The 17,967-nt window shown below is 47.1% G+C and overlaps 1 long non-coding RNA gene across 1 annotated transcript; it reads left to right on the forward strand.

Moving 5' to 3' along the window:
- Nucleotides 1–3,248: 3,248 nt before the first annotated feature.
- On the forward strand, nt 3,249–14,845 carry LOC128103786 (uncharacterized). Its single transcript, XR_008215776.1, has 4 exons — nt 3,249–3,369; nt 8,612–8,688; nt 8,941–9,764; nt 14,581–14,845. It is a non-coding gene; the product is annotated as an uncharacterized LOC128103786 (long non-coding RNA).
- The last annotated feature ends 3,122 nt before the right edge of the window (nt 14,846–17,967 follow it).

Here is a 17,967-nt window from a genome sequence, read left to right on the forward strand (position 1 = left end):
GAGCTATGCTAATTTTATTTTCTGTCTTCCCTAATACAACTTCCTGGGACAGAAGGATGTATCAGGCATTGGCTTTATATGACTTATCTGATTTCATTACTGGGATAATTGCAAAAGGAAGGCATTTAAGCAATGGAAAATGGGGACTCAGAGCAAAAAATTCAAGCCAGGTCTGCTGATTGCGTGTTTTGGGGGCAGCTGCCTTGTGCTGGACTCAGACTCAGTGTAGGGTCTCAGAAAGTGGATGAATCTGAAGTTTTGAGCTGCTGTGTGTCATTTTTCCTTGGGGTGAACAGTAGGCAGATGGAAGCTGCACAGGACGGAGCTGGCTCCTGCCTCTTGTTTCCTTTCCGATCCCAGCTCGGGCTTGTAGGAGTGCTGACCATTGCCTTTGTGGGAGCTAGGCAGAGCAGAACCAGCTCTCTAGGCAACTAGGCAGCAAATTGGAAGGGCAAGTGTGATAAATGTCTTTGTGGTGTCACACTCTCTCATATGATGCTGATGCTGGCGCTCTGCCCTTGGGTTTCCCTAGACATGGCTATATTTATGAGATGCATGATTCACCCTCACTTATTGCCAGAGAGTATGATGTTGTGCCTTGCTACTGTATTGAGAGCATAATGAAAATAAAGATGCGCTACTAATAAAATGTCAATTAGTATTACAGGAGAAAGAAAGAAAGAAAAGAGAAGACTGACGTATAGCTTCTCAGTGATTTCTTTCTAATTAGCCAAATAAATATGCAAGCCTCCCACTCGGGTGTGCGTTTGTTTGCTTTAGAACACTGTAATTACATCTCCACCCACAGCTTTCGAAGCTTCTGGGAACCGGAAACTTCCACACAAGGGCTTTAGCTAAGAGGAAGTGAGCCAGCCAATCTGAACTGGGCTGAAACTCCCTCCTGTCCACTGGTGTAAGTTTCTGGAGTATGGAAGCTGTACTGATTAATTTTTGTCAACTCGACACAAACTAGAGTCACCCTGGAAGAGGGACCCTCAACTGAAGAAGTGTCTCCATCAGACTGGCCTGTGGGTATGTCTATAGGGCATTTTTTTTTTTTTTGATTGCTGATTGATGGAGGATGACCCAGGCTACTTTGGGCAGTGCCATCCCTGGGTAGATGGGCCTGGGCGGTATACGAAAGGTATCTGAGTGAGCCATGGAAAACAAGCCGATATGTAGTGTTTCTCTGTGGTCCCTGCTTCAGTTCCTGCCTTCTCTTCCCTTGGTGATGGGCTGTGACCTGGGAGTTGTGAGAGTAGATGAACCCTTTTTTCCTCAAGTTGTTTTTTAGTCAATTAATTAATTAATTAATGTATTTATTTATGTGCATGTGCCTGAGAGTATGTATGTATGTACATCATGTGTGTGCAGGAGCCTGTGGAAGTCAGAAGAGCCATGGAATGCCCTGGAGCTGGAGTTACAGATGGTTGTGTGGATGCTGGGAACTGAACCCTAGTCCTCTGCAAGAGCAGTAAGTGCTCTTAACTGATGAGCCACACTTCTCCTTCCCGCACTGATTTTGGTCAGTGTTCTACTACAACAAAAGCAAACTAGAATGCCTGCCATCACTCAAACGTTTTGTGTGGCTCCCTTGATCTTTCTGGCAAGTATACTAGTTCCTCTCTGTACAGAGGAAAAGGAAGTAGGAAAGGACCCTAGAGAGATGAATTGTGCACAACTCTGAGCAGCGTTCTGAAATCTCTAGTCCCTTGCTTCCCCTTTGCTGGAAGGAGGATGGCTGAGCCATCCTGACCCAAGGCCACATTCATCTCCACTACAACTTCATCTCTCCTGTTTGTCCACAAACCCTAGGTTGTTCAAAAATACGACACACCTTCAGTTTACATTTAGTTTGTAAGTATTTCTTCCATTTTGGGGTGTGTTAGGTTATATTTTGAGAACTATACCTCTTTGTACAGCTATACCATGAAGAGAGTAGAACGCGTATACAACTAATAAATATTGATCCACAGGCTGGTAATGTGTCCTGAGAAAACTTGTTATCAAAAAGATGCTCAATAAAAGAAATGGAGAGACAGCTGGTTCAATGAACAGGGGCTGTTAAGATGAATAATCTGCCGTCATGAGACCACTTTGGGGTCCTAATCTTTCTTCCTGTTAAGTGTGTAGCCTGGACAATGTTTAACCTTTCTTGTTCCAACATAGGGCTAGTCTGTTTTTGTGGGCTTAAAATTTTTATTATTTATTGTGTGTGTATGAGTGTGTGTGTGTGTGTGTGTGTGTGTGTGTGTGTGTGCGTGTGCGTGTGCGTGTGCGTGTGCGTGTGTGTGTGTGTGTGTGTGTGTGTGTGTGCTTGTGCGTGTATTGTACAAGTGACACAGCCTGAGTATGGAGGTCAGAGAACAACTTTGCGGCATCTCATTCTTCTCTGACTGTTTATATGGGTTCTGGGGATGGAGCTCAGCTGTCAGGATTCCACAGTAAGCGCTTTGGCCTACTGAGCCACCTTGCTGGCCCTTGGGGGACTGTTTTTAAGGGTGATGATTCTGAAGGCCGAATGACACAACACATGTGAAAAGAACTGGGGAATGGCATCCTCTGCAGAAAACAAGGGACAGATTTGATGGATCCGAATTCCAAGAAGCAGGCATTCATTCCATGAGGAGCTCAGCAGACAGCTTCAGAGAGGTCAGGCTGTTCTCAAGGATGCACAGCCAGCATGGACTAGAGCCCAGTGTTCGGCCTCAAGTTTATGACTTTTTCTCCATGGCAGTCTATTCCTCACCACCTGTAGTTGTGGGCTTGGGCTCGTGCCCTGTTCTGTAGTGTGTCTGCTCCACATTTTTCTCTGTATCTTGTTGCTAGCCTCAGCTAGATTTACTCACATATGATAACCATTGACCTTCTGTAATAAAAGGAATCGGCATCCAAGGAATCTCTTTAACTCATTATTAAAGATCATTTCCTGTTATTATCTCCCCTGTAGCAAAATTAGCTGTTAACTCTCGTGTTAGCATAACCCAGGCAGTATTACTGGGAAATGAGGGGAAAATCAGTTCAGTGATATGTGGGCTGAGCCCAGGGAATTCCCTGTACTTGGTGCATATTAACAGTGTGCCTTAGAAGTTAGGGGAATGTTCTGTTAAGTGGAAAAAGAGTTGCAGAAATTTTACTTTCAAAAGTCAAGTTAAAAGTTCCTTTTTTTCCCAAGTCAAATTAATTTTTGTCTCAGGGCAAGAAAAAGTAAATTAAAAATCACAGACTGCCTCCTCCTCCTAGGTCCCATCTCCTCCTGGGTTTCCATCCCTCTTGGCTGGAGTTCCAGGTTTCACTGGCCCAGTTTGGGCCTCAGAGAATCCCCAGCCTCATCAGGTTCTGCTCCAGGGAGCCTCTGACTATGGCAAGGTGAGGAAGTCTGCCCTTCTTCTGTCTTACTTTCCAGAACCTTCTCTTCCACCTGAACATGTGTACTATGATGTGGAGTAGGACCAACGTCTGGGCCTATGGTTTGGGGATGCTGGCCCCTCCTCTCTTTTCTGAGCGGTGAGGTATGTCCAGCTGTGAGAGGACAAGCAAGAGGTGAGAGGTCTGCCCGAACAGCTGGTGGTGAGGGCTGCACATGTGCCCTGGAAGAGTATGCTTCCTGGGATCATGCCTGTGTGTCTGTGGAAGACCCTCAGCAGCCAGGGAGCCACTAGATTTGGAACGGATGGCCATGGGGTATTGTTTAATCTCCTGGTGGCCATAAGATTATCACCCTATTGCTGGGTTCTGCTTTCCTTACCTGGATCTTTGCCAGCTCTGGGTCTCCGATGAGGTTGCAGGGGAGACCTGGAGGCTTTGCCAGGGCTGGCTCCAGGGTCACAGGAGAGCCTGAGTTGTTGTGCTTGGCTAGGAGCTCTGAATGTGGGCAACCCCTGTGGTGTTTGTTCTGTGTCCTGGGAACCCAGCTAGACTCCTAACACATCTGCTGTGGGACGTGTAGGTTTTTGAACCTGGTGATTCTCGTGAACACTAGAGACAGAAAAATCCCCCAAAGTCAGGACATTCTGTGATCTCAAGAGGGTGGCCAGCTTGTGTTCAGAATTTTCTCGATTTTAGCACTGAAGTCCTGGACTCTGGAAAAATCCCTCACACCCACAAAATGAGACATCAGGTCACTTAGATATCTCCCCAGAGCTGGAAGGGTAGCTCAGATAATAAAATGCCTACCGGGAAAGCATGAGGACCTGAATTCAGTCCCTAGAACCTATGTGGAAAAGCCAGGCACAATGGCACACACTTGCACTGGGAAGGCAAAGCCAGGGGGATTCTTGGTGCTTAGCCTGCCAGCCTAGCTAGGTCAGTGAGAAAAAGCAAGGGTGGATGGTGCTTGAGGAGCATCTGAGATTGACTTCCATCTACATATGCATTTGTGCAGACACATCTAACCACTCCTGTCTACCCCCACCCTCAAGATGGGAGGAAAGACCATAGAGTAGAATGTGGTTCAAAGTCAGAGGATCAGGGGGTGGTGTACTGTCTTAACATAGACCCAATTTTCTGACCAAGGACAGAATCAGGGCTCCAGCCACATGACATACATAAGCATCCAAAGAGATAAAGTTTTCTTCCGGCTCATGTCACTTGTTGGTATCTGACTTACAGTTGTTCTCTGTTAACTCCATTATCTTTAATTTGCTAGGAAGCAGCCAACAAGAAACCTCTGGACACTTTCTCTTTAATGAAACACAATTTGATTACAAATCATCACCATTCCCCAACAGACAGCCTTTTCTGGAGGGCTTCAGCTTGCTGCAGCCATACCTGTATGATTTCTGCATCTCAGTGGAGCCCAGTGGGGGCTTCTGAAGTCTTCCACCAGGGGATAGCTCCCAGCACCTTGACAGCCTATGTATGAATGCCAGGAAGACATACCCTCCCTTGTGCTTTCAGGGGTAATGGTTCTTTGTAGCCCCCCCCCCCCCAGAATACAGGGATCCAGAAAGCCATGTAGGTTCATCAAAGAATCTTGAGTTCACATGTAAGAATTATTTTTGAAGGTGGTGTGATGGTGCATTCCTATAATCCCTGCACTGGGGAGGTGGAGACAGAAGGACTGAGGGTTCAAGGTCAGCTCTGGCTATGTAGCAAGTCTGAGGCCAGCCTGAGTTACAAAAGATTCCATCCTACACACAAAATAATTATTTTATTTTTTGTTACAACTGCCAATATATACCATTATGGCCTGTCTGATCCATCAGACTAGATATGGATCTGAGGTCATATATTCAGTCTAAGGTCAATGCTCAGGGCTATGAAGCCAAGTTGTGCGAACATCTGTTTCTGTGGATGTCACAGTCTTAGCTTGTGAATGTATAAGGTGATATGGACAATGGTAGCCTTCCTCCTAAGTATTTTTTGGACTAAAGGGCACATCAGGGGTGCAGTGTCTTTAATGTAGCCATATAGCAGTCATACTGAGACTTGGACACACAATGCCTGAGACAAGGGGGGGGGGAATAATTACTGAGTACACTTTGGGATCTGTCACTTTTGTCCTTTGTGCTGATGAAACATTTGTCATCCGGTTCTACAGTGGCCCCAAACTCCAGGAAACTGAAAAACCACAGTTCCCTAGCCTTCTCATGCCATTTCATGCTCCTTAGACTCTACGTTCTTCTCTAGGCTCCAACCTTTACTGACTTGTGCACACCCCCCCACCTCCAGGAGACATAAACCCCAACAACAGAAGACACTAGAACTGGTTTCATTAAACAAGGTCTGAGTCACACTACGGACTTGTGTGAACCCCGTTGTGGCTGATGTTACTTCCTAATGAGGCTCTCCTTTCTGGGCATGCTTTTCTTAGCTGGGAAATGGGCCTTACATGGGGGCCATAGCGATAATGAATGGGATGGAACAAGAGAGAGAAGATTTGCTAATAGCAAGTAGGTATGGGTTGTAGCAAGATCTCATTAAGTACTGGTCTGCCCTTTGGGCCTTGCAGATCTTTAGGAAGTTATTTGGCCTCTTTAGCTGTGGATGGGAACAAGAGTAGCTCTCACTTGAGGGTGTTGTGATAAGGAAGGGCATACAGGCACAAGCAGGTGCAATGCTGAGCCCACAGTGGACTCCAGAATCCAGTGTGGATACTGTGTGTTTTAGACTGGACAGTGTCGTGGCCTATACTTTATAGACCAGAGCTCTTATTCCATCACCAGCCCTGGGGCAGCAGCATCCCTCTCCAGAGCCCAACAGTAGTAGGACAATTGGCCCAGGGCTTTGTGCACAGTGCAAGTCAAGTCCAATCCCAGACACAGGCTCTTGTGTTTTCTAATTGGAGGGTTAGTCTGGGTCTGGGAGGAGGCTCATGTCTACATGAAAGATGGATAAAATTGAGCTTCGCATGAAATATTCATGAGGTGTCCGGGGAACTGGTTAGGAGGACAGGTTCATTCTAATCCTCATTGCCGAACAAAGAGCTATGTGTCTTTGGGTAGATCACTTCTTTCTGATCCACCCAGTGTCTCCTTGGGTTACACTGAAGAATTAGAGGAACTTATCCCTAGGATCTCTCTGCATTTCCCCATCTGCATTTCTTTATTTCTTATTCATAGTCTCACTCTAGTCCCCTCTCTACTTGCCATCTGGAATGCATATTTCTTTGGGCCAACACAACCTTCCTGAAGAAGTCAAGAAAAATAGGATCAGAATCTGGACTTGAATATGTAAAATAGGCCACCTATAAGGAGGTAATATGGGGGGCACATGGGTTGACTCCATTCCCCAGCTTCTTAGAAGCAACAATATTTTAATTGCTGGAAACATCACGGATTTACCCAGCAGCTCATGAAAACAGATGCTTAAATTCCATTCACATCAGGCAGCACAAAGGCCAGAAGCTTCCCATCACAGACAGAGGCTGGAGAAAGCAGAGCAGGGGCTTCTAGCTGTGGGTCCACTCAGGATGACACCTCTGTCGTCCCCAGTGGATGAGTGCCCGGCACTCTGACACCTGTCATTCACATGGGGCTCTTCCACTGTGAACCCTTGGTTCACTGCATCCTTCTCTCCCTCACTAGTTCACACGTTAGACATAACTGGTTCTGCTTTCCCTTCTGTTTGGATTCCCAGGCAGATGGTCCCGGTTCTAAGGTTCCTCTCCTCTCCTCTCCTCTCCTCTCCTCTCCTCTCCTCTCCTCCCCTCCCCTCCCCTCCCCTCCCCTCCCCTCCCCTCCCCTCCCCTCCCCTCCCCTCCCCTCCCCTCCCCTCCCCTCTCTCCTCTTTTCTCCTCTCTTCCCCTCTGCTCTCCTCCCCTCCCCTCCTCTTCGCTTCCTGCCCCTCTCCCATCCCATCCTCTTCCCTTCATTTCTCCTTCTCTCCCTTCTCTTTCTCTTCTCCCTCCTTCCTTCCACCTCTTCTCCTCCCTTCTCTCCTTCCCTCTCCTCTCCCCTGCCCCTTTATTTTCACCTCCTCTGCCCTCCTTTCCCTTCCTCTACTTCCTGTGGTCCTCAATGGCCATCATTCTTTGAGGAGGTCCCACAGTGATGTTTGGAAGTAGATTCCAGCCTTGCCCTAGAAAACAGAGGGCTGAGCATTGTGGAAGCAGTCCTTTGTCTATTCCTCACATACCCCGCACTAAATGTTTAAGAGGTGCAGAACTCTGGATAAGAAGGGAGGGGTAGCCGAACAGAGTGTTGACATGGGGGGTGGTTATTTCCAGAGAATTCCTGACTTGAATTTGATTGTGTTGAGGGCCATGGTGATTCTGTTGATTCACCATCCGGGACTCGGTTTCACCACATGACAAGTTAAGGCAATGATATTAGTAAATCACAACACTCATTTAAAACTCTGGAGGAGAGTTCATTGGGCCTAGTTGGGGTCAGGCAGGTCCTGGTGCTTCCCAACACACTATGTTTAGCTTTTCACACAGCCCTTTGAGGAAGAGCTGTTATTAGCCAAGTATTTACAGATGAGCAACCACAGTTTGGTGAGGGTAATGCACCCGCCTAGTGAAAATACTATATGAAGCCAAACTTGAGAGCCATTTGTCTTTTAAGTGATGGGAATTGAACCCAGGGCCTTGCACATGTTAAGTACTTTAGTATGGAGTAATACTCTCTCCCTAAACCAATTATTTTTCTACCTGCAAAGATAATTCTCACAGTATTCTCTCAAACAATGAGGTGAGAAGAGGTGACTTCCTTCCCTGCCTCTGTTTGCACAGTAGGTCCTGTGTCATGGAGGGCTTTTCTTTCAAAAACTGTCCAGAGGACAAGTGATGAATTATTTCTTGTTTTTGACAACTTCACAGAACGACCTCAGTAGACCCTTGGCATTTCAAGCATGCATGGTTATGGAATGCTCTGGTTTAAAATTTTAATTGAAGGCCCTTACCTGAATGTGCCTTGATTAGCTGGTCTTCTGTCCCTGGCTCCCAGGGAGCCATAGAGCCCTGCAGTCCCTCTTGTTCATCTCCCCCTACATAGAGAGAGGGGCTTCCCTCCCCTCCTGCCTAGCTGCAGCTCTATTCTATTAGCACAGCCAGCAGGCTCCACTGGGGCTCTTGAGCTCACTGGCAATTTGGATGTCAGTAGCTGGGAAAAATCAAGCTTAATATTTGATGACATTACAAAGTCAACCTGTTCTCTTTTCATCCCAGACAAAGTCCAAAAGCAGAGTTCTTACCAGGACGTTCCCCAAGGAAGCAGGAGACAGTTGGTCTGGGAGCCACAGCAGGTTGGTGAGGAGCATGGGGCAGAAACACAGCAAGCTCGGGCTCTGGTGTTGCTGGCCAGACTGTTGACCTTGGGTGAATCTCCCTAGTCCCCTCTAAGCATTAACTTCTTCCTCCACAAATGATTTGGCCTCCCAGACTCTGTGTACTTTGTCTGAAACTATCTTTAACACCGATTGGCTTGTGACAGTCAGTCTATACATGGTGCAAACTTCGGGAATGGCCAGTGGTTTAAATTTTTTTTTTATTTTTAGGGGAGGAGTCAGAAAAGTAAGGATGGCACACTGGAGACCAGAAGAAGAAGATGGGAACAGTTCTGCTTGAAGGAACCGCGAAAGGATCAAGATGACCTGTCACTGTGCCTGGGATCCGGGCTGGAGGTCAGAGGCCTTGGGGGCCTGCAGGAGAAACGGAGGAGTTCTGTGGACAAAGCTGGACTTTGCTTTGATGCTCAAGAGAGGTTTTGGGTTCCATTGCCACTGCCGTATTCACACTGTCCTGTTCCGTCCGCCTCCCCAGCATCTGAGCGTGTCCCCACACAGTGGTACACAGTAAGACCATGTATCTACAAACCCTGGTCCCAGGGTTCAGTTCCCAGCACCCACATGGCAGTTCACAACTGTCTGTAACTCTAGTCTCAGGGGGATCCGATTCCCTCTTCTGACTTCTGTGGGTACTGCATATACATGGTGTGCAGCATTCAGGAAACACTCACGTACATAAAATAAAAAGAAATAAAATCTCAAAAATATCTAGAAAAGATGCAATGGAATCCATAGAAACAGATAAATACATCTGAATCTTATTTAGTACCCCTAAGGAAGTCCACGTGTTTTACTGACTCAGAGATCTGGCTGGAGTTTTATGGGACCATCCGACCAGAGGATGCCGACCGAGTTTATTAGGAGGGTTTCTACAGTGCCTCAGAAATATGCACATACTCTTCAAGCCAAGGAAATGAACTCCTCTGGAGCTGGGATGCCTGGACATTCCACTGTGTCCCATCCTTGGAAACAAATGATGTGCCTTCCAGCTTCCTCTTGGGGACCATGGTTTTCAATGCAGAATGCATGACACGGTAGGTCATGTTTTCTGTGATATTTTTTTTTTAGTCCAGTGATTTCTGGCTTTGCTTAGTCTGTTTAAGACCTCATGTGAAAGAAATGATGGGAGATGTTTTCTTCTCGTAATCCTTTCTAAGGGGTGAGACAAACCCCAGAAACTATATATATATATTTCCAATATATTAGAAATAGTCATAGTTCATGCTAACATGAACCAGGAAAAGCTCATGAAGCCTCAACCATACACACGGAATTACAGGCAGCTAAGGAATTCTAAGAGTGGGAGAAATAGTCTTCCCTAGTGACAAGCAAACCAAATGATATCCAATGTCAAATAGTCAGCCATGAAAACATATATACACAAGTAATTTTGTACAGACTGAGGATGTTGCATTTATGTATTTAGGAAACACACACATATCAGTATATAACAACAATTAAAGAGGCCATCAATTTGGAAACAATGGGGGAAGGGCATAAACGGGAGGTTTTGTAGGAAGGGAAAAGAAGGGGGAAATGATATAATTATATTATAATCTCTAAAAACAAAAATTAAAAAATATGCACAAAATATAATAATAGCTGAATGACCATGAACAAAATAAAAAGATGAACATCAAACTGGAAACATGCATGGGTGTTATTTTAGAGTTAAGGCTGCTTCCTCTACTATATTAACAGCATATACAGATCAGCAAGAAAAACAGGCAAGGACTATAAGCAGAGCCTACAGAAAAGGAAACGGCTGTGTTTTAAGCATATGAAAGAGCAAGCAAGCACGACCTGAGTCCACTTCTCAGAATCCTTGTGAACAACCAGGTGTGATGTGTGTGCTTGTGATCTCAAAGCTGGGGAGGCCGAGTCTGGAGGAGCTCTGCCCCTTGCTGGCCACAAGGCTGTTCCAAATGGGTGAGCTCCAGATTCTGTGTAAGATTTTGTCTCAAAGAAGATGGTGGATAGGACGGGTGGGACGGCTCAGTGGGTGAAGATCCGTCTACCAAGCCTGACTGCCTTCGTTTGATCTGCAGAGCACACATGGTGGAAGGAGGGAAAGGCCTCCCTCAACTTCTTCTCTGTCATGTCATGGTATGCTCGTGTGTGAGTGTGTACACGTGCATGCACGCTCATACACACACACACACACACACACACACACACACACACAGCGATTAAAAAAGGTAAATCGCTCTTGAGGAATAACAGTTGAGCTTGACCTCTGACCTCTACCTGTATGCACTCACACATGCATGTGCACCTGCATATACAGACCCACAGACATGTAAACACACATCCACCCACATATATGGGAGCATGTGCAGGCACATGCGCACACATACACCCCCCACCCACCCACCCACACACACACACAGAGAAACACAGCTATGTGGAGATAATATTTTTTCATTCCTAGGTTAGCAAAGATCAGAAAGTTTGAAAATACCAGGAGTGTGTGTGCGTGTGTGTGTGTGTGTGTGTGTGTGCGTGTGTGTGTGTGTGTGTGTGTGTGTGTGTGTGTGTGTGTGTGTGTACATGGTTATAATTTAACTCTGATGGTCGGCAATATCTTATTTACTTATGAGTCAAAATTGTGATTGTAAGCCACAAATGATAGGTTTGCCCACACATGTTGAAGTTCCTCTGTGAAACAGGTTTTCCTAATATAACACTGAAGAAGTTCCCAGGAGCTTAAAACAGCGGCAGGTGTAACAAGGGACTGTACTTGGGAGCTGCTGGCCTCTCCATGGCCAGCCATGGTGATGCCCAGTGCCCCTCTTTAAAAAGTCCCTCTCTCCACCCCCCCATCTCTGTCTGCTCTTGAAAAGGTCTCCAACTAGGAGACCAGCGTCAGACCTTCAAACAGATTCAATACTCAGGGGAGTTGCCTAGGGACCGGCTGTGCTCTCTGTGACAGGGACAAGGAGATGGCAGACCCTGCTCTTCCAAGAACCTCCCTGGTGTGCACCTAGAGGCCAGAGACTTAACTTGGCAGCATTAATTAGGAGAGACGCAGCATTTGGAGACAATCTGTTCACAAATCCTGCCCAAGACCTGTTTCCACCCTGGGCTCTGTTGCTGATCACTGCCAGGGACCTGACTCCATGTGCCTCGATAGAATTCTCTGGCAGAATGTCTCCAAATGTGTGGACAAATCTGTCTCCTGCTTCTTCCCCTTTGCTTCAAGGTGAAACAGGGCCTCTTCCGGGAAGGAGATGAGCACTAATTACCTGCTCACTGCCGAGCTCACCCCCACCATGTTAACTGCCTAGAGGTTTCCGACTGTTTCTTGAGAAGGTGGGAGTCCACATAACGATGACTCATGGGGTCTCGTGGGGTCTGTGGACCAGCTCCATTTATGCTTCCTCCTCTGCCACCTGATTCCCCGATGGGGAGTTGGGCCTACCTGCCAACCGCTGCCAAATGTCCTTTGCTTTTCAGAGAGCTGTCATTCATTTGGGGCAAAAGTCTTCAGTGTTAAGGTCCATTAGAATCACTGGGGGACAGTTAAAGAAATTCCAAAGAGGCTAGACCTTATTGACACAGGTTGTGATTGAATTAAGAGGTTGATGGAGTTTCCAGATAATTTTTATTTAAATTCCTCCTCTGATTTGGGGGGGGGGGCACACTCACTGGGGTGCTTTTAAGAGTGAGTGGAGGTATGATGAACCTTTATTTGGGGGCACTCTACATAAACTGGACTAGTTTTTCTAGCAGTCGTGACAGAACCCTGACAACCACCCCCTAAGAGTGTATGATCATAGCTGTTTTCATCTATGTGAGTGATGACCTTGGCACTTTTATACATTGCATACAGTTATGTGAGTGTGCTATGAATCTGATTTTGAATTCTGTTCTCTTTCTGATGGTCACAGATTTCCATTACACACGAAATGAGGAGGGATACAGCTTTTAATCATTCTGAACCCTTGATATTCCTCCCCTAATGGTCGGGGTTATACAATAGAGCTCACCTGGCATATCCACAACATCACTGTCCTTCCTTCAGTGTCTTGAGCCAAGAGCACTGGATCTGGCTTCAGGAAAACACTCTGACCCCCCAGTTTCCTCATCAATTAAATGAGAATTGTATTTCCACCTGTCATGTTAGGAGACACACGTCAGCACGTGCTGAGAGGGACCCAAAGTTGGGGTACACTGTTCAGCAGAGAGCAGAGGACAGACCCATCCCCACTATCAAGTTAGAGATGCCTCTTCCACTGGTAGCATGTCTTCAGTTGATGGCAGTCTTTAAATCCTTGTAGAAATCATGGGTGATAATTCCCACATTGTTAAGGAAGAATGAATGAGTGTTTCACACTCATCTGATACCTTGAACAAACCAAGTCTGTTACAAATATTATTTTTTGCATAATGTGTTGCTTGAATAGTAAAAATAAGTTTTGAGCCTGTCTGTCTATTCTACAGATGGAAAAACTGTCGTACCGTAGCCTGGAAAGTCTCATGATGGGACACTGTGACAAGGAGAATGTCTCAGTCTCTTCCAGATGCTGCAACAAAACACCATAGACTGGGCAGCTTGCAAATAGCAGACATTTTTTTTCTCAGTTCTGCCAGGTGCAAGTCCCAGGTCAAGGTGCTGGCAGGTTTGGCACATGGTGAGGACCCACTTCCTGCTTTGCGGATGGCACCTTGTTTCGAAGTCCTCACTCGGTCCAAGAGGCAAGATGGTCCCTGGGGTCTCTTCTATGGGGGCCGTAATCCCACTCACGAGGGACTCCTCCATGGCCCAATCACCTGCCTTCCTCTTATGGTGATGAGATTTCAGCCTATGAGTCTGGGCGTGGTAGAGCAAACACATTCAAACCATAGAGTGGGAAGGAGTCTGCGTTTAGCGAGGATCTTAGTTTATCATGCTTGCTTCACTTTCCTTGATTGAGACACTTCCGCTGTCCTGCAAAGCTGTTGCTGTCACCCCTACATCTGGTCTGAGGAAACACAGAGGTTGTGTAATTTGCCGGAGGCCACACAGCAGCATGGTCAAGTAGGCTCTGGGTTGGCTTCAGCTTGACTCCAGAACTCGAGCCTAGATTCCATCAGGTGTGACCATGCTTCTTCGGTCCAAATCTGGGATTTTCAGAAAATCTCTGGCTTGATTATATCCCTTTATACCTTGACTCCAGCAATGATCTTGAAAGAGATATTGGGGCCCTGACACTTGGGGTCATGGCTTTATGAGGTGATGCCTTCCACCTTAGCCTTGACCTTTCTCTAAGCATTTATTGGCTTTCAAACCTGTTGAATTCTGTGCCCCACTCAATAATGTCTGTGACCTGGTTTCTGCCCTTTGAGCCTTCCAGTTATCAAGGGAGGCCTTTCAGAAAGAGGCGAAACCTAAGGTAGAGTGAGAGTTATACTGAGTAAGGTGGGCCCGGAGAGGGTATGCCGGCTTATCAGCCTGCAGGGAGGAGAGGGGAGGGGAGGGATGCTAAACATTGCTACCACACAGGGAGTCCAGCATGGATAAGGTGAGTTTTGAATCTGGGCTTGGAACCAAATTGAGATTGAGGAGGGGAGAAGGTGCAGACAGAAGCACAGGTGTGGAAGCATGGAGGAGAAAAAGACATTTTGTGTCTTGCAGACAGGACCAGTGGTGCTGTGCAGGGTGGGATGGGAGGGCAATGGGGTGGGTGGGGTGGGAGGTAGCCCCTAGGCTTCCGGGGCTCCCTCTGCTCTGGCTGTGATGGATTCTGTCCGCACACTGCTTCTCTTGCTGCACTTCACACTCAGCATGCAGAGCTTGCCTGCCCCCCAGACGTGTCTGTTGAAATTAGGCTAAAAAGGGAAAATGACTTCATCGTGGTTGTTTTCTAGTGGCTCCTTCTCCCAGGACCCGTCCGGCTGCATCTGTCTCAGGCTACCCAGAGAAGATGATGTTTGCACCCGCTGCTGATGGGCCTTCTGGATCCTTCCATCTGCCATGCAGCAGTGACTCCACTAAGCTCTGTTCTTCAGGAGGCCTTCGCTGCTGTCTAAACGTTTGCTCCGCACTTACGGAAAGTTCCCTCTCATTCAAAAGAGCAGGCTTGGAAATAGATCCCGCATCTGTTTCTTTGGAACAATAGAACACATTTAAACCATGCCGCTGTGGCTCCCCGAGTTTTATTAGCATTTCACCTGTGGTTTGGTGACACACACAAGCTGGCTTGAAAACCATTGAAAAGGGATTCTTTGTTGATTAATTTGCTTTTCTTTCTCATGACTCTGCCACTTAGGAGACATTTAAATTGTATTTCTCCACTTTGGGCAAAACTAGTCTGTGCAGGCAGAACATGGGTATTTTTAATGATGTAATGGGAGAAACTGAATTTGAAATTTACAGAATAAGACAGGCCTGGAGAGAGAGGACTTCAGAGGCCTGGAGGTCCACTGTCTCTCCCGATGACTATTGGTGGCAGGCTTGCTACCATTCCTGATATCCAGCATTTTGGCTTCTGCTCTGATATCTCCAGGGGCAGGGTACTCAGTACCTTCATATCAGCCATGGGCTCTGCTCATGTCATTGAACTATGTACACAGGGGGCATCACGGCATCCACCTGTTTCAGTTTGGACTCCCAGGTTAAGACAACGGAGTCCCAGCCCACGATGTCTTAGAGAGGACACCGAGTCACATGCAGAAGAATGTGTCCTCTCCAAAGCCCCTGGGAGGACAAGTAGGAAGTCACTGGAATCTACTGGAAGCAATGAATGCACAAATACTTGGGATCCAGGGTCCAGGAGAAAGAGATACCCTAGAGCAGACTTTGTTACAAAGACAACATGGGGAAATTTGGGGACTCAATCAGCAAAAGGGGCACATCCTCATCTGTCTTGGTTAAGGTCCCTTCCCATCTACAGAAACCTCTGTGTGCTGAGGATTACTCGTAACAAACATGTTCCTGTAAGTTCTAGAGGGTAAATTGCAACAAAGTGTTCTCTTTTGAAAGAGGGCCACAGCTGTATGTTAAAGTCAGCATTAGAGCTGCTCCTGAGGCATTACAAATGCATTTGTAGACCAAGCACCAGGAGCAGGAGCAGGTTCTGGAGGCCTGGACCCTGGGCAGGCCAGAAGAGATAAAAGAGCTGACAGCTGATTTTGTACCAACATTCTCAGAGCCCCTGGGATGTTTGTTAACCACCAAGATTCATGGGATCTGGGGAGGGGCCTGGCCCTGCAGTCCTAAGAGGCTTCCCAGGAGCCCCATGCTTGAGAAAGACCGCCTTCCAGAGCATTGTCTTGACAGGGTACATTGCTGCGTGTGGGCTGCTTGTCACAGGAGTACTGTGAACAACATTGCACTCATGGTGACATGAGTGTGGATGGGGTTGGGAGCCTTGCTGGCCATTGTGGGAGTGCCATGCCATAGGTTAGCTGTGTTGCACGCCCCATCCATTGTCCTGTCCCTGGTCTGCAGAAAACTGTAGCATCTGAGAGTCTTTTTCTGAAGGCTGGCCAGCATGCCAGCGGTTACCAGAAACAGATGCATCACTGTTCACACCTCACCCTGCTCTACATCTGGAGAAATCGCTTGTCTTGTCCACCACTTCTGCCCCTGGGAACGGCTGAATATTCATTTCTCACATCTAGCCCATTCTAGCCATTTTCTCTCTTGTGGTCCTGGGCAGAGACGGGTAGATAGCTGTGATCCCACTGATCAGTACGCAGGCTTCAGATGGTGCCTTGATTATCAAGACACATGTCGCACACCCCTGGAATCCAAGGAGGTGTGAGCCAGGCTGGCTGGGAAGATGCTGTTGTGAGACAGCCTTTCTCACTTTGGTTTTCCACACATCTTTCAGAAAGTGTCACTGGGGTGCGTGCTGCAGGTACCAAGGTGTGCGACAATGCTCACTGCAGGGACAGTAGCCAAAGGTGATGTCACAGGGAATCCCATGGAGGCTTTGCACCCTATCACACTTCCAGCTTATCCCTTTCGGCTCCTGGGAACCTGCAACATTCCTGGTGAACTCTCAAGACTTTCTGTCTGCCTCTCCCAACTTCCATCTTGCCTCGGGCAGTGGCAGGTGAACCTGGGTGTTTGCAGCTCTCTGAATGTCAGCATTTACATTAGTCATGTGTGGGTGGCTGGCTTTCAGGGGCATTCGGGAAGGGCTTTTATGCTCTTTCTCATTCCATAGCAACTTTTGAGCATCTCTTCTCCTACCTGAGGACAGGGCAAGGTTTTGTGCCTATTCTGTGCTCTTTATTGCACCTTGCTCAGAGGTTGACATGGTGGAAAAAGCAGACAGTCAAAATGAGATCTCAAGCACTGTGTGACCTGGGGTTCATTTCCAGGTTGGGACAAGGGTGGGGAATAGGTTAGGCTATGGGACAGGGCTGAGTTGACACTTGCCTGGATTAACGCATACCCAGTCACTCTACCTGTGTCAAAACAGTGACAGCTGTTCCTTCCCAGCTCTTGGTCTACTTGTTACCTCTTCCCAGCCCCGCACCACTTGGAATCCTGTGCTCATGGGCTATCGGCACCTTCAAGATTAAATGATATTTCTATCCCAAGGCCTTGACTTTCCAGCTTTGAGTAAATTCAGTTAAAACTACCAGCAATATATGACGATGCCAGCGCATTTGGAAAGCTGACTTGGTGTTTTCATCAACGTTCTTTTTTATAAATTTTATTTTATTATTTGTGTCTTTCACATCATGCCTCCTGATGTGAAAAAAAAAACTAAAATAAAATTTAAGAGAAAAGAGGTGGGGGGAAGGAAGAAGGGGAGAATGTTGTCATTGAAGCTGCAGTGTGTCACAGTGAGTCACACAGTTTATTCGTATATTTATTTATCCATATATTTTTAAATGCAGGCATTTATGAAATAGAATTATAGGTCTGGTTTGAAGCCCTGGTCTCTGCAACATCATTGATGCTGGACCCTCACTGGGACTCTTCCTGGGCATCCTGTTGTTGTGGAGATCCTGCAGCCCTGGGTCCACAGGGCTGATACTCCCCCCGCCCCCATCCTCCAGCAGATCAGATGGGGTGAATTTTGGCGTGAGCCAACACACAATTCTGGTTCTGAGCCTGGATTGCTGCAAGATTGATCAGTCCTCCAGTTCTCCCCTGTCTTCACCACCAGGGTGGGCTCTCTAGCATTGTTCTGGCTAGTTCACCCCCTGCATCCATGAGCTGATGAGGGGCAGGGTCAGCTCTCCTGCTCTTATGATCTCAGGACCAGCTCTCCCACCTGCCTCAGGTGTATATGG

The sequence above is a fragment of the Peromyscus californicus genome, unplaced genomic scaffold (genome assembly GCF_007827085.1).
Source record: "Peromyscus californicus insignis strain IS unplaced genomic scaffold, ASM782708v3 Scaffold_8__1_contigs__length_139910024, whole genome shotgun sequence".
NCBI lineage: Eukaryota > Metazoa > Chordata > Mammalia > Rodentia > Cricetidae > Peromyscus > Peromyscus californicus.